Consider the following 17,947-nt stretch of genomic DNA (forward strand, 5'->3'; position numbering starts at 1 on the left):
CCCGTTGCAGATTCTACAAAAACCGTGTTTCAAAACTGCTCAATCAAAAGGAAGGTTCAACTCCATCAGTTGAAAGTGCACAGCACAAAGAAGTTCCTGGGAATGCTTCTGTCTAGTTTTTATGTGAAGATATTTCCTTTTCCAGCATAGGCCTCAAAACGCACGAATTATCCTCTTGCAGATCCCACAAAAAGAGTGTTTCAAAACTGCTCTATCAAAACAAAGGTTCAACTCTGTGAGCTGAATGCACATATCACTAAGAAGTTCCTGAGGATGCTTCTGTCTAGTTTTTATGTGACGATAATACATGTTCCAGCATAGGCTTCGAAGCACTCCAAATATCCTCTTGCAGATTCCACAAAAAGAGTGTTTCAAAACTGCTCTATTGAAAGCAAGGTTCAACTATGTGAGTTGAAAGCACACATCGCAAAGAAGTTTCTGAGAATGCTTCTGTCTACTTTTCATGTGAAGATACTTCTTTTCCAGCATAGGCCTCAAAGGGCTCCAAATATACGCTTGCAGATTCTACAAAAAGAGTGTTTCAAAACTGCTATATTGAAAGAAAGGTTCAACTCTGTGAGTTGAATGCGCACATCACAAAGAAGTTCCTGAGAATGCTTCTGCCTAGTTTTTATGTGACGATAATTACTTTTCCAGCATTGGCTTCATAGCGTTCCAAATATCCTCTTGCAGATGAAAGAAAAAGAGTGTTTCAAAACTGCTCTGTCTAAAAGAAGTTTCAACTCTGTGAGTTGAATACACACATAACAGAGAACTGTTGGAGAATGCTTCTGTCTACTTTTCATGTGAAGATATTTTCTTTTCCAGCATAGGCCTCAAATGGCTCCAAATGTCCACTTGCAGATTCTACAAAAAGAGAGTTTCAAAACTGCTCTATCAAAAGCAAGGTTCAAATATGTGATTGGAAAGCACACATCACAAAGAAGTTTCTGAGAATGCTTTTGTCTAGTTTTTATGTGAAGATATTTCCTTTTCCTGCATAGGCCCCAAAGTGCTCCAAATATCCACTTGCAGATAGAAAAAAAAGAGTGTTTCAAAACTGCTCTATTGAAAGGGAGGTTCAACTCTGTGACTTGAATGCACACATCACAAAGAAGTTTCTGAGAATGCTTCAGTCTAGTTTTTATGTGAAGATATTTCCTTTTCCAGCATAGGCCTCAAAGCGCTCCAAATATCCACTTGCAGATCCTACAAAAAGAGTGTTTCAAAACTGCTCTATCAAAAGGAAGGTTCAACTCTGTGAGTCGAATGCACACTTCACAAAGAAGTTTCTGAGAATGCTTCTGCCAATTTTTATGTGAAGATATTTAATTTTCAAGCACAGTCCTCAAATCAGTCCAAATATCCACATTCAGATTTTACAAAAAGTGGGTTTCAATACTGTTCTATCAAAAGGAAGTTTCAATGCTGTGACTTGAATGCACATATCACCAAGAAGTTTTTGAGAATGCTTCTTTCTAGTTTTTATGTGATGATACTTCTTTTTCCAGCATAGGCCTCAAAGCGCTCAAAATATCCAGTTGCAGATTCTACAAAAGAGTGTTTCAAAACTGCTCTATCAAAAGGAAGGTTCAAATCTGTGATTTCAATGCACACATCAGAAAGAAGTTTCTGAAAATGCTTCCTTCTATTTTTTATGTGAAGCTGTTTCCTTTTCCAGCATTGGCATCAAATCACTCCAAATATCCACTGGCAGTTTCTATAAAAAGAGTGTTTCAAAACTTCTCTATCAAAAGGAAGTTTCAACTCTGTGACTTGAATGCACACATCACAAACAAATTTCTGAGAATGCTTCTGTCTATTTTTTATGTGAAGATATTTCTTTTTCCAGTGTAGGTGTCAAAGCGGTCCAAATATCTACTTGCAGATTCTACAAAAAGGGTGTTATAAAACTGCTCTATCAAAAGTAAGATTCAACTCTGTGAGTTGAATTCCCCCCACACAAAGAAGTTTCTTAGTATGCTTCTGTCTATTTTTTATGTGAAGGTATTTCTTATTCCAACAAAGGCCTCAAGACACTACAAATATCCACCGGCAGATTTTACAAAAAGAGGGTTTCAAAACTGCTCTCTCCAAATGGAGGTTCAACTGTTGTGAGGTGAATGCACACGTCACACAGAAGTTTCTGAGAATGCTTCTGTCTACATTTTATGTGAAGATATTTCCTTTTCCAGCATAGGCCTCAAAGCACTCCAAATATCCACTTGCAGATACTACAAAAAGAGTGTTTCAAAACTGCTCTATCAAAAGGATGTTTCAACTCTGTGAATTGAACACACACATAACAAATAAGTTTCTGAGAATGCTTCTCTCTAGTTTTTATGTGATGATATTTCCTTTTCCAGCATAGGCCTCAAAGCACTCCAAATATCCACTTACAGATTATACAAAAGAGTGTGTAGAAACTGCTCTATGAAAAGGAGGGTTCAAATCTGTGAGTTGAATGCACACATCACAAAGAAGTTTCTGAGAATATTTCTGTCTAGTATTCATGTGAAGATATGTCCTTTTCCAGCATAGGCCTCAAAGGTCTCCAAATATCCACTTGCAGATTCTACACAAAGGGTGGTTCAAAACTGCTCTATCAAAAAGAAGGTTCAACTCTGTGAGGTGGATGCACAATCACAAAGAAGTTTCTGAGAATGCTTCTGTCTAATTTTTATGTGAAGACATTTATTTTTCCAGCAGAGGTCTCAAGGCATTCCAAATATACACAGGCAGTTTAAGAGTGATTCAAAACTGCTCTATCAAAAGGAAAGTCCAACTCTGTGAATTGATTGCACACATCACAAAGAAGTTCTTGAGAATGCTTCTGTCTATTTTTTATGTGAAGATATTTCCTTTTCCAGTATAGGTCTCAAAGCGCTCCAAATATCCACTTGCAGATTCTACAAAAAGAGTGTTTCAAAACTGCTCTATCAAAAGGAAGGTTCAACACTGTGAGGTGGATGCACACATCACTAAGAAGTTTCTCTGAATTACTCTGTCTAGTTTTTATTTGAAGATATTTCCTTTTCCATCATAGGCCTCAAAGCGCTCCAAATATCCACTTGCAGATTCTACAAAAAGATTGTTTCAAAACTTCTCTATGAAAAGGAGGGTTCAAATCTGTGAGTTGAATGCACACATCACAAAGAAGTTTCTGAGAAAATTTCTGTCTAGTATTTATGTGAAGATATGTCCTTTTCCAGCATAAGCCTCAAAGGTCTCCAAATATCCACGTGCAGATTCTACAAAAAGGGTGTTTCAAACTGCTCTATCAAAAAGAAGGTTCAACTCCATGAGGTGGATGCACAAATCACAAAGAAGTTTCTGAGAATGCTTCTGTCTAGTTTTTATGTGAGGACATTTCTTTTTCCAGCAGAGGTCTCAAGGTGTTCCAAATATACACAGGCAGATTCTACAAAAAGAGTGACTCAAAACTGCTCTATCAAAAGGAAGGTCCAACTCTGTGAGTTGAATGCACACATCACAAAGAAATTCCTGAGAAGACTTCTGTCTAGTTTTTATGTGACGATATTTCCTTTTCCAGCATAGAACTCAAAGCACTCCAAATATCCACTTGCACATTCTGCAAAAAGAGTGTTTCAAAACTGCTCTATGAAAAGGAATGCTCAACTCTTTGAGTTGAATACAAACATCACAAAGAAGTTTCTCAGAATACTTCTGTCTAGGTTTTATGTGAAGATATATCCTTTTCCAGCAAAGGCTCAATGCACCCCAATATGCACTGGCAGATTCTACAAGAAGAGTGATTCAAAACTGCGCTATAAAAAAGAAGGTTCAACTTGGTGTGATAAATGCACATATCACAAAGAAGTTTCTGAGAATGCTTCTCTCTAGTTTTTATGTGAAGATATTTCCTTTTCCAACACAGGCCTCAAAGTACTCTAGATATCCACTTGCAGATTCTACAAAAAGAGTGTTTTGAAACTGATCTACGAAAAGGAATGTTCAACTCTGTGAGTTGAATATAACCTCACAAAGAAGTTTCTCAGAATACTTCTGTCTAGGTTTTATGTGAAGATATATCCTTTTCCAGCACAGGCCTCAATGCACCCCAATATGCACTGGCAGATTCTACAAGAGTGATTCAAAACTGCGCTATCAAACAGAAGGTTCAACTCGGTGTGTTAAATGCACACATCACAAAGAAGTTTCTGAGAATGTTTCTGTCTAGTTTTTATGTGAAGATATTTCCTTTTCCAATACAGGCCTCAAAGTGCTCCAGATATCCACTTGCAGATTCTATAAAAAGAGTGTTTCAAAACTGCTCTATCATAAGGAAAGTTCAACTCTTTGAGTTGAATACACACATCACAAAGAAGTTTCTGAGAATGCTTCTCTCTAGTTTTTATGTGAAGATATTTTCTTTTCCATCATAGGTCTCAAAGCACTCCAAATTTCCAGCTGCAGATATTTCAAAAAGATTGTTTCAAAACTGTTCCATCAAAAGGAAGGTTCAACACTGTGATTTGAATGCATGCATCACAAAGAAGTTTCTGAGAATGCTTCTTTCTAGTATTTATGATAGGATATTTTATTTTCCAGCATAGGTCTCAAAGCGGTCCACATATCCACTTGCAAATCCTTCAAAAAGAGTGTTTCAAAACTTCTCTATCAAAAGGAAGGTTCAACTATGTGAGCTGAATGCACACATCACAAAGAAGTTTCTGAGAATGCTTCTGTCTCGTTTTGATTTGAAGATATTTCCTTTTCCAAGATGGACCTGAAAGCACTCGAAATATCCACTTGCTTGGTGTCAGCCCCTGCTGGGGGGTGCCTCCCCATTAGGCTGCTCACATCACGCTACCTGACTTCAAACTACACTACAACGCTACAGTAACCAAAACAGCATGGTACTGGTACCAAAACAGGATATAGATCAATGGAACAGAACTGAGCCATCAGAAATAATGCCACATATCTACAACTATCTGATCTTTGACAAACCTGAGAAAAACAAAAAATGGGGAAAGGATTCCCTATTTAATAAATGGTGCTGGGAAAACTGGCTAGCCATATGTAGAAAGCTGAAACTGGATCCCTTCGTTACACCTTATAAAAAAATCAATTCAAGATGGATTAAAGACTTAAATGTTACACCTAAAACCATAAAAATCCTAGAAGAAAACCTAGGCATTACCATTCGGGACATAGGCATGGGCAAGGACTTCATGTCTAAAACTCCAAAAGCAATGGCAACAAAAGCCAAAATTGACAAATGGGATCTAATTAAACTAAAGAGCTTATGCACAGCAAAAGAAACTACCATCAGAATGAATAGGCAACCTACAAAATGGGAGAAAATTTTCGCAATCTACTCATCTGACAAAGGGCTAATATCCAGAATCTACAATGAACTCCAACAAATTTACAAGAAAAAAAACAAAAACCCCATCAAAAAGAGGGCAAAGGACATGAACAGACACCTCTCAAAAGAAGACATTTATGCAGCCAAAAAACACATGAAAAAATGCTCACCATCACTGGCCATCAGAGAAATGCAAATCAAAACCACAATGAGATACCATCTCACACCAGTTAGAATGGCAATCATTAAAAAGTCAGGAAAAAACAGGTGCTGGAGAGGATGTGGAGAAACAGGAACACTTTTACACTGTTGGTGGGACTGTAAACTAGTTCAACCATTGTGGAAGTCAGTGTGGCGATTCCTCAGGGATCTAGAACTAGAAATTCCATTTGACCCAGCCATCCCATTACTGGGTATATACCGAAAGGACTATAAATCATGCTGCTATAAAGACACATGCACACGTATGTTTATTGTGGCATTATTTACAATAGCAAAGACTTGGAACCAACCCAAATGTCCAACAATGACAGACTGGATTAAGAAAATGTGGCACATATACACCATGGAATACTATGCAGCCATAAAAAATGATGAGTTCATGTCCTTTGTAGGCATATGTATGAAACTGGAAATCATCATCTCAGTAAACTATCACAAGAACGAAAAATCAAGTGCTGCATATCCTCATTCATGGGTGGGAATTGAACAATGAGAACACATGGACACAGGAAGGGTAATATCACACTTCGGGGACTGTTGTGGGGTGCAGGGAGGGGGGAGGGATAGCATTGGGAGATATACCTAATCCTAGATGACGAGTTAGTGGGTGCAGCGCACCAGCATGGCACATGTATACATATGTAACTTACGTGCACATTGCGCACATGTACCATAAAACCTAAAGTATAATAATAATAATAATAATAATAATAAAGATTAAAAAAAAGAAATATCCACTTGCAGATTCTACAAAAAGAGTGTTTCAAAATTACTCTATCAAAAGGAAGGTTCAAATATGTAATTGGAAAGCACACATCACAAAGCAGTTTCTGAGAATGCTTCTTTCCAGTTTTTATGTGAAGATATTTCCTTTTCCAGCATAGGCCTCAAAGCGCTCCAAATATCCACTGGCAGGTTCTACAGAAAGAGTGTTTCAAAACTGCTCTATCAAAAGGAAGGTTCAACTCTGTGAGTTGAATGCCCATGTCACAAATAAGTTTCTGATAATACTTCTGATAGTTTTTATGTGAAGATATTTCCTTTTCCTGCATAGGCCTCAAAGCCCTCGAAGTCTCCACTTGCAGATTCTACTAAAAGAGAGTATAAAAATTGCTCTATCAAAAGGAAGTTTATTCTCTGTGAGATGGATGCCCCCATCACAAAGAAGTTTCTGAGAATGCTTCTGTCTGTTTTTTATGTGAAGATATTTCCTTTTCCATCACTGGCCTCAAAGCACTCCAAATATTCATTTTCAGATTCTACAAAAAGAGTGTGTAGAAAGTGCTCTATCAAAAGGACAGTTGAACTCTGTGAATTGAATGCACACATCACAAGGAAATTTCAGAGAATGCTTCTCTCTAGCTTTTTTGTGACAATATTTCCTTTTCCAGCATAGGCCTCAAAGTGCTCAAAATATCCACTTGCAGATTCTACAAAAAGTGTGTTTCAAAATTTCTCTATTAAAAGGAATGTTCTTATGGTTCTTATGGTTTTAAAAACCCTAGAAGAAAACCTAGGCATTACCATTCAGGACATAGGCATGGGCAAGGACTTCATGTCTAAAACACCAAAAGCAATGGCAACAAAAGCCAAAATTGACAAATGGGATCTAATTAAACTAAAGAGCTTCTGCACAGCAAAGGAAACTACCATCAGAGTGAACAGGCAGCCTACAAAATGGGAGAAAATTTTCGCAACCTACTCATCTGACAAAGGGCTAATATCCAGAATCTACAATGAACTCCAACAAATTTACAAGAAAAAAACAACAGCCCAATCAAAAAGTGGGCGAAGGACATGAACACACACTTCTCAAAAGAAGACATTTATGCAGCCAAAAAACACATGAAAAAACGCTCACCATCACTGGCCATCAGAGAAATGCGAATCAAAACCACAATGACATACCATCTCACACCAGTTAGAATGGCAATCATTCAAAAGTCAGGAAACAACAGGTGCTGGAGAGGATGTGGAGAAATAGGAACACTTTTACACTGTTGGTGGGACTGTAAACTAGTTCAACCATTGTGGAAGTCAGTGTGGCGATTCCTCAGGGATCTAGAACTAGAAATTCCATTTGACCCAGCCATCCCATTACTGAGTATATACCCAAAGGACTATAAATCATGCTGCTATAAAGACACATGCACACGTATGTTTATTGCGGCATTATGCAGAATAGCAAAGACTTGGAACCAACCCAAATGTCCAACAATGATAGACTGGATTAAGAAAATGTGGCACATATACACCATGGAATACTATGCAGCCATAAAAAATGATGAGTTCATGTCCTTTGTAGGGACATGGATGAAATTGGAAATCATCATTCTCAGTAAACTATCACAAGAACAAAAAACCAAACACCGCATATTCTCACTCATAGGTGGGAATTGAACAATGAGAACAAATGGACACAGGAAGGGGAACATCACACTTCGGGGACTGTTGTGGGGTGGGGGGAGAGCGGAGGTATAGCATTGGGAGATATACCTAATGCTAGATGACGAGTTGGTGGGTGCAGCACACCAGCATGGCATATGTATACATATGTAACTTACCTGCACATTGCGCACGTGTACCATAGAGCCTAAAGTATAATAACAATAATAATAATAATAATAAAAAGAAAAAAAATAATAAATAAATAAATAAATATATAAAATAAAATAAAAAATAAAAAATAAATAAATAAATAAATAAAAATATTAAAAAAATAAAAGGAATGTTCAACTCTGTGAGTTGAGTGCAGACATCACAAAGAAGTTTCTCAGAATACTTCTGTCTAGGTTTTATGTGAAGATATATCCTTTTCCAGCATGGGCCTCAATGCACCCAAATATCTACTGGCAAATTCTACAAAAAGAGTGATTCAAAACTGCGCTATCAAAATGATAGGCCATTTTGGTTAGTTCTACTTTACTCACAATTACTAACAACGTTGTGAGCTGTAGCAATAACTTTGAGACTGCCGAGAATTTCCTTAATTCTTAGAATTCCAGTAGAATACGATGGTGTCCCTTCTCCGACAAAAGGGAATATTTGCACATTATCACTGCCAAAGAAAAATACCTTTTTGATGGGTGAAAATGCTACCTCATCGCGTTATTTGCAGGTCCTTGATTATCGGCGAGTCAGTGAGGTTCCGAGAGGGGTGTCTTTGCTGAGGCAAACAGTGACCCAGCCGCCTCACAGGATCTGACCTCTGCCAAGGTGACGCGGCTTAAAGTCAACCGGCGGAAGAGGAGTCGAACGGGATGCCTACCTGGGAGCGCACATGAGTGCATGTGCGCGTGCGCTCGAGAGCGTCATGGCCCAGAACTGTGGCGATGTGTCCGGTGCTACCCCCATTACAGGTATTGCTCACTACCATCCTCCTTCGCCCCTCCTTTCCTCCTTTACATTCAAATCAAGTCGGGGTTGAATTTCGAGAGGGGAGTTCGAGGTCCTGGGGCCTGATTTATTTTTCCCTCGCCATGCTTCTTCGGGCTGTGTACCTGTGTGGTGGTGCCTGAGAGGCGATACAGGGAATGGCTACACCCTTTTACTCCCGCCCCGACCTTCATAGTACCCTTGAAGTGATCCACCAGTCGTAACCCCTCCTTCCACAAATGATTCAATTGGAGAAGTTTAGAGGAGTGGGAAGACTTGTCCCCTTTCCCCATCGCAATCTTGGTCACAGAGTGTATTGCCAACCCGTGTATCCAGAGGCTCAGTCTAGGGCTCTTGTCCCTGGGTTGCGTTTTGAAAAGGCTGATTATCCTTAAGTATTGAAGATTGATAAAGCCCACTTACTTACTTAAAAGAATATGCCCTGAAATGTGTTTTCTGTGCCACTGACACCAGAAATGCTATTTAGAAGAAGTTATCAGTAATCCTGACAATGGTTGCTTCCTGTAGCTCATATCAGGCTGGAGGTACCTTTATATTTTTCATTGAATTACTGTTTTGGTGACTCGAATGAATCATCAATTCATTTATTTGTCTTCAAATGTCTGAGGGCACTTATAGTCTAAAAAAGAAGGTAAGTTTAAACAGGTAGTTTGATGTTAAGGTATAAATTGAAATTATGTAACGTTTTCTCTGTGTTCATGAGCAGCTTATATCTAGCACCCAAAGGAACACCTTGGTTGTTTTTCCTTAGGCCCTTAAGCTGTTTAAAAGAATACCTCCTAGGTGTGTTGTGATCTTTTACAGGAATGTGTTTCTGATCATCTGAATCTTAATCATGTCCAATTGCCTGCAAAATTTCCTGAAAATTACAAGCACTCGTCTTCTATGTTCAAGATTATGCCAACAGTTAACAAGAAGTAAAATGAAGTTTTTCGGAACTGTGCCAATATCCAGATTGCATAGGCGAGTGGTCATTACAGGCATTGGCTTAGTGAACCCTCTTGGTGTTGGAACTCAGCTGGTTTGGGATCGTCTTATTGGAGGAGAGAGTGGAATTGTTTCACTGGTTGGTGAAGAGTATAAGAGTATCCCTTGCAGTGTTGCTGCTTATGTGCCAAGTGGTAGTGATGAAGGTCAGTTCCATGAACAAAACTTTGTGTCCAAATCAGATATCAAGTCCATGTCTTCTCCCACCATCATGGCCACTGGGGCTGCAGAATTAGCCATGAAGGATTCTGGCTGGCATCATCAGTCAGAAGCTGATCAGGTGGCTACTGGTGTTGCAATTGGCATGGGAATGATTCCTCTTGAAGTTGTTTCTGAAACTGATTTGAATTTTCAGAAAAAAGGTTACAATAAAGTTAGCCCATTTTTTGTCCCTAAGATTCTGGTCAATATGGCAGCAGGCCAGGTCAGCATTCGATATAAATTCAAGGGCCCAAATCATGCAGTATCCACAGCCTTTACCACAGGAGCTCATGCTGTGGGAGACTCTTTTAGATTTATAGCCCATGGTGATGCTAATGTGATGGTGGCTGCAGGTACAGATTCTTGTATTAGCCCTTTATCTCTTGCTGGGTTTTCCAGAGCCCGGGCTCTGAGCACAAACTCAGATCCCAAATTGGCATGTCGACCATTTCATCCAGAGAGAGTTGGTTTTGTAATGGGAGAAGTTGCAGCTGTGCTGGTGCTGGGAGAATATGAACATGCTGTTCAAAGAAGAGCCTGGATCTATGCAGAAGTTTTGGGCTATGGACTCTCAGGTGATGCTGGACGCATAACTGCCCCGATCCTGAAGGAGAAGGTGCTTTAAGGTAAAGATGGGTTATTTCCTTGAAAATATTTCTCCAAATAAGACACTTTATTGGGAGTCCCAAATTATGGAAAATTGTAGTGTCTGGCCTTGGTGTACAGTATCTCTATTGTTTTTCTTTTTTAGACTAAAGATTCTTTAATTCTTTGCTTAAGGCATTTGAAGCATTTCAAAGCATTTGAACATCCTTACAAAAATTGCATTTGAGTTAAAACCAGTAGAGCTGTGAAAAAGACCGTGTGTGTCTTTGCCAACTTTTCACACCTCCATTTGTGCTTAAGTATCAGTGTGCTCTCTCACAAAGTCCTCCTCTTTGACCCTTCATCAGACTTGGAAAGTAAAATCAACCTTTCTTAATGTGTCTGGTCTGTGCTCCATTTCAACAGGATTCTGTTCTTTTCAAGTCAACACTTCTCAAACTATAATCACCTAGGGATCTTATTTAAAATGCTGATTCTGATTCTGTAGGTCTAGGGTGGTGTTTGAGATTCTGTTTTGTTTTGTTTTTTTAGAGACAGGGTCTCTCTGTATTGCCCATGCTGGTCTTATCTCACTGCAGTCTCTAACTCCTGGGCTCAAGCAATCCTCTCACCTCAGCTTCCTGAGTAGCTGGGACTACAGGAATGCGCCACTGAGACCCGTTTGTTTGTTTTTTTTTAATTTTTTTGTAGAGATGGGGTTTCCCTTTATTTCCCAGGCTGGGAGATTCTGTAGTTCTAACAGTTGATGGTGATACTGCTGGTTTAAAGACTACATTTAAGTTAACTGTTATAGATTAGTGCATTTAAAATGAAAAAAAAAATCTGATAATGTGTTAATAGATAGCTAATAGTTTAGCTTTCTTAAATCATATTATGTTTTACTCAGTTAAATAAGCCAGAGTTAGCAACCTTTTCTGTAATGGGGAAAATATAGTAAATATTTTTGTCTTTGTGGGCCATGGAGTCTCTTGCAGCTGATCAACACTGCCATTGTCATGTGAAAGCAGCCGTAGACAGTATGTAAATGAGTGGGCATGAATGTGTTCCAATGAAACTATTTACAAAAATAGGCATCTAGCTAGGACCGTAGTTTACCTACCCCTAAATTACACATTTGAATTTTATTTTATTTGTTTTTGTTTCTTTTTCTTTTTCTTTTTTTTTTTTCATACAGTTGGGGTCTTGCTATGTTGCCAGAGCCAGAGCTGGTCTCAAACTCCTGACCTCAAGCAGTCCTCCTGCTTTGGCCTCCCAAAGTGCTGGGATTACAGGCGTGAGCTACTGTGCCTGGCCTACTTTTGAGTTTTAGTGAGTAGTTGATGGTGCTAAAAATGTCAAGCATAGTAACAAAAGAGATGAAGAAATGGTTATGTTCACAGGAAACCTTTCAGCGTACTTCAAATTATACTCTGAGCTGGCTGTTAAGAAATATATACACACACACAAACACACATACGTGCATGATATTTCTCTTAGGAACTAAAGGAAGATGACATCCAAAACGTTTTCAGAGGTCCTTTTAGATATATATTTTACTCTTAAGTTTGTTTGGCTTAGCTTGCCTTTGTAATTTTTTGTTTAGAATTCTGATAGCCTAAATAAAGAAGATTTTGAAAGGTTATTTGAAACAATCCTGAAACAGTAGATTATTGGGAAGTATGCCAAGTTTTAAATTTAAATGTGAAAAATCATAATTATAATTCTCATAAAAATTGCCACACTCCAAAAATCCCTAGAATAAAAATTATTCTAGTCTTGAGTCAACACGATATTTTTTCCTCAAGGAAAAATGCCAATGCAAATAAACGAAATTATATTTTATTTGAGATTATACAGTCTTGCATTGGCTTGTGTGTTTAACTCTTGGTCATGAACCAGTCCAAGGTAGTGAGTGTGACTTATTATTCCCATAGAGATGGCATCCTAACTCACATGGTAATCCAAGATTGCGTTCCGTTACTAGAGCAAGGGATTATTTTCATCCAGTGTACTTGGATACCTACATTTGTTTCACATAAACCATACAGATAAAGTGACTTTTGTTAAAATTAAACTTAGTCCTGATAAATGTCTTTTCTTGTTTTATTAGGTGTATGGCTGCTGTTTAAAAGATGCAGGTGTACAGCCTGAAGAGATATTTTATCAATGCACATGCTACTTCCACACCATTGGAAGATGCTGCTGAAAACAAAGCTATCAAACATCTCTTCAAAGACCATGCATATGCCCTTGCAGTTTCCTCAACTAAGGGAGCAACAGGACATCTGCTGGGAGCTGCAGGGGCAGTCGAGACAGCTTTTACCACATTAGCTTGTTATTATCAAAAACTACCAACTACTTTATACCTGGATTGTACAGAATGAGAATTTGATCTTAACTATGTTCCACTAAAGGTGCAAGAATGGAAAACTGAGAAAAGATTTATTGGCCTCACCAATTCCTTTGGTTTTGGTGGTACTAATGAAACACTTTGTATTGCTGGAATGTAGAACAAATCATTTGTAATTAAATACTGATTTTTAAATGTTATATGTGAAGAAATTATGTATTTGTATATTGACACCCAGATATCCTTTCTGTTAGGGTTTCTCAACCTTGACACTATTAATATTTGGGCAAGATAATTCTTCTTTGGGAAAAGGGGGATTGTACTGTACATTGTCGGGTGTTTAACACCATCCTGATCTCTTCCCAATCTATTCCAATAGCACTCTCTTCCCCAGTTGTGAAGACCAAAAGTGTTTCCAGATATTGCCAAATGTTTTCTGGGGGACAAAATAACCCCGCTGTCCCTGCACCCTGCCCCCTATGAGAACCATGGATCTATATTTTCCTAATACTTTAGGTCAAACAATTTTCTGTAACATTTGACCTGCTCCTGTCCCTTTCAACTCCTCTTTGCTAGGCAGGGTTGCTATTCTATAGAACTCTGGGCGTACCTTTCCCATACAATATATAGGAAGGAATATAACAAAGTTTGCATCAGCATTCTTTGAGTAAAACTGTCAGCCAGTAATGATCTATTTACTCCTGATACACCTAGCCCTCTTTTCTTCATGTTATCCATACTGTAGTTCAGTATAATGAAATTTCTCTAAACTCTCAAGCCATCAGTTCTCTGAAAAAAGAAACTGAAATTGATTTGACATTTCTTATTCTTTTTGTCTTTATGTTGGCACCCAGTGATTAACAGAGATAAAAATCTTTGGGACGTGGAGCAGAAATTGTTAGTGACTCAGGCCATGTCCCCTTGGCTCTCCTCTAACTTCTTTGAAGTTTTGCTAGTTTCCTATGTTTTCCCAACATCCTACTACAAGTGTTGGTAGTTCCTCTACTTCTCTGCCTTGTTTTCTCTAAAGTCTTCTCTTCTGCTCCCTTGTTCATCCCCAGCAGTCTGGAAGTGTTGTTAGGGGGAAGGGAACACATTCCCCAGAAGCAATACTCAACCAATGAGGGATGACTGTTGGTGGCTCAGTGCCTCACCCTCCTTTCAGAAGGGTATATATGGTTCTCCACAATTCTTCAGAGGGTCCCCAGTGAAATGGAAGTTTAGTCACCCACAGCATTAGGTAGCTCTAACACTCCATTCACTGGCTTTTATTTCCCTTCCCCATTCTCCCTGATTTTTATTCTTGTTCCCAGGAATAACCTCCCGAACAAACTGCTTTTTCTCAGGTTCTGCTTTCTGGGCAACTCAAACTAAGGACGTTTATGTTTTAGTGGGGGTTTATATATCAGTGAGATAGAGTGAATAGGGGATAAACAGGGTGTGTGTATTTCTATTGAAATGAATAGAGTTTCCCACATTGCAATAGACTGGACAAATTGCCTACCCACTGACTTTGACTATAGTACTTTATCCCCTTTATGCCAAAGACTCCAGGTGTGTGTTCACATAACCATAATCAGTTTTAATTTTCATGAGCACACATATTCATTCAACTGAAGTCTGTTGGGTGCTAACATAGACCTGGCTTTGTACTGGTCAATGATGAAGAGAGTGTGTCAGAGAAGGTTTCCTAAAAGAAGCTGAGGCTGTAAGGGTGAATAGGTCTTAGCCAGGTTGAGGGAGAAGATAGAGAAGGGAGGGTGTTCAAGTCAGGGAATTCAATGTGGGAAGGTTTAGAAGTCAGAATATTCGTATTAAACATATGTACATATACCCTGAGATGGATCAGGAAATAATGGCAGAAAATCTGGAAAGGCAGGTCACAAATAACTACAAGTTTTGTTCAAGGCAGTAAGGGTAATGGGAAGACATTTAAGGTTTGGGATGGTGTAATGGCTTTGTAATGTGTCAGTTTGGCAAGGCTGAACTACATTTCACAGCATTCCCTTTATTGTATGTTCTTGATTAAGATGGGCCATAAGAAATTCTTGTGGGAGATTTGGAGGATGGAAGTGAAGCAGCAGCTGTTTTATAGCTCATGCATGTTACTTAATCTGGTAGCTCAACTTGGTGTGAGACTGGCTAATTCTTCAACTGCTTCACCTTTCTCTGGATCCTCTGTCAGTTTCCCTGACTCCTGGACCAGCTGTGTGTTTAGTTCCATGATAATGAAGGACCTGACCTTCTGCCCCATACAACCAAAGTCAGAGGCCATAAGAACTGACAGATTTCTTTCTGTCACTTTGTTAGCGGATTCCATCTTGTTACTGGAATTTATAACCTTCTTCCCTTCCCAACTGCCTGAACTGTGGACTTCAAACTCCATTATCAGAAGATAACAGGTGAACATAACTGCATTACAGAAACTCTAACCAGTTCTCGCAATTGTGTAACTGGTTACACAAACTGTCAAATCCGTATAACAGATACCTATATATGTCTTAGTGGTTCTATTTCTCTGAGTCAACACTGACGGATACATGTGAAGAAGAAGGGGTTATATAATTATATTTTCTTTTAGAAACATCACCCTGGCTGCAGAGTGAAAAACAACGTGGAGGGAAGATTGTTTTCCATAAGGGAATACAGTCAAACGGTATTGCAAAATGTAGGTAAGAAAAGATGGTGGCCTGGATGAAGAAGAATATTTTGACCCAAATTTCTTCCAAAATTGAAAATCACATGTTTTTAAAAAACGAACTTTACCAGGGCATTATGTATATATCAAATACATTGATATGCCATTTTAAGAGTATAGGTCAATTAATTTTGATAGAAGTATGCACACACGTGGAACCACCACCTCAATCAAAGAACATTTCTGATACCCCAAAATTCCTTTTGCCCCTTTGCAGTCAGTGCCCTCAGCTACAGAAAATCACTGAAGAGCTTTCTGTTGCTATAGTTAAGATGTACTTTTCCAGAATTTTAAATAAGTGGAGTCATACACAATATAACTTTTTTTTCTTTTTCTTCTTATTATTATTATACTTTAGGCTCTATGGTACATGTGCACAACGTGCAGGTAAGTTACATATGTATACATGTGCCATGCTGGTGCACTGCACCGACCAACTCGTCATCTAGCATTAATTATATCTCCCAATGCTATCCCTCCCCCCTCCCCCCACCCTACAACAGTCCCTGAAGTGTGATGTTCCCCTTCCTGTGTCCATGTGTTCTTATTGTTCAATTCCCACCAATGAGTGAGAATATGTGGTGTTTGGTTTTTTGTTCTTGCGATAGTTTACTGAGAATGATGATTTCCAATTTCATCCATGTCCCCACAAAGGACGTGAACTCATCATTTTTTATGGCTGCATAGTATTCCATGGTGTATATGTGCCACATTTTCTTAATCCAGTCTATCATTGTTGGACATTTGGGTTGGTTCCAAGTCTTTGCTATTCTGAATAATGCCTCAATAAACATACGTGTGCATGTGTCTTTATAGCAGCATGATTTATAGTCCTTTGGGTATATACCCAGTAATGGGATGGCTGGGTCAAATGGAATTTCTAGTTCTAGATCCCTGAGGAATCGCCACACTGACTTCCACAAGGGTTGAACTAGTTTACAGTCCCACCAACAGTGTAAAAGTGTTCCTATTTCTCCACATCCTCTCCAGCACCTGTTGTTTCCTGACTTTTGAATGATTGCCATTCTAACTGGTGTGAGATGGTATGTCATTGTGGTTTTGATTTGCATTTCTCTGATGGCCAGTGATGGTGAGCATTTTTTCATGTGTTTTTTGGCTGCATAAATGTCTTCTTTTGAGAAGTGTCTGTTCATGTCCTTTGCCCACTTTTTGATTGCGTTGTTTGTTTTTTTATTGTAAATTTGTTGGAGTTCATTGTAGATTCTGGATATTAGCCCTTTGTCAGATGAGTACATTGCGAAAATTTTCTCCCATTTTGTAGGTTGCCTGTTCACTCTGATGGTAGTTTCCTTTGCTGTGCAGAAGGTCTTTAGTTTAATTAGATCCCATTTGTCAATTTTGGCTTTTGTTGCCCTTGCTTTTGGTGTTTTAGACATGAAGTCCTTGCCCATGCCTATGCCCTGAATGGTAATGCCTAGGTTTTCTTCTAGGGTTTTTATGGTTTTAGGTCTAACACTTAAGTCTTTAATCCATCTTGAATTGATTTTTGTATAAGGTGTAAGGAAGGGATCCAGTTTCAGCTTTCTACATATGGCTAGCCAGTTTTCCCAGCATCATTTATTAAATAGGGAATCCATTCCCCATTTCCTCTTTTTCTCAGGTTTGTCAAAGATCAGATAGTTTTATATAGGTGGCATTATTTCTGACGGCTCTCTTCTGTTCCATTGATCTATATCTCTGTTTCAGTACCAGTACCATGCTGTTTTGGTTACTGTAGCCTTGTAGTATAGTTTTAAGTCAGGTAGCGTGATGCCTCCAGCTTTGTTCTTTTGGCTTAGGATTGACTTGGCGATGCGGGCTCTTTTTTGGTTCCATATGAACTTTAAAGTAGTTTTTTCCAATTCTGTGAAGAAAGTCATTGGTAACTTGATGGGGATGGCATTGAATCTGTAAATTACCTTGGGAAGGATGGCCATTTTCATGATATTGATTCTTCCTACCCATGAGGATGGAATATTCTTCCATTTGTCTGTATCCTCTTTTATTTCCTTGAGCAGTGGTTTGTAGTTCTCCTTGAAGAGGTCCTTCACATCCCTTTTAAGTTGGATTCCTAGGTATTTTATTCTCTTTGAAGCAATTGTGAATGGGAGTTCACTCATGATTTGGCTCTCTGTTTGTCTGTTATTGATGTATAAGAATGCTTGTGATTTTT

At 38.7% G+C, this 17,947-nt stretch overlaps 1 pseudogene; it reads left to right on the forward strand.

Annotated features, from left to right (window-relative positions):
• The first annotated feature begins 9,757 nt into the window (after window positions 1-9,757).
• LOC129053417 (3-oxoacyl-[acyl-carrier-protein] synthase, mitochondrial-like) lies at window positions 9,758-13,276 on the forward strand (annotated as a pseudogene).
• Window positions 13,277-17,947: the final 4,671 nt, after the last annotated feature.

This window comes from Pongo abelii, chromosome Y (assembly GCF_028885655.2).
Source record: "Pongo abelii isolate AG06213 chromosome Y, NHGRI_mPonAbe1-v2.0_pri, whole genome shotgun sequence".
NCBI classification, from domain to species: Eukaryota; Metazoa; Chordata; class Mammalia; order Primates; family Hominidae; genus Pongo; species Pongo abelii.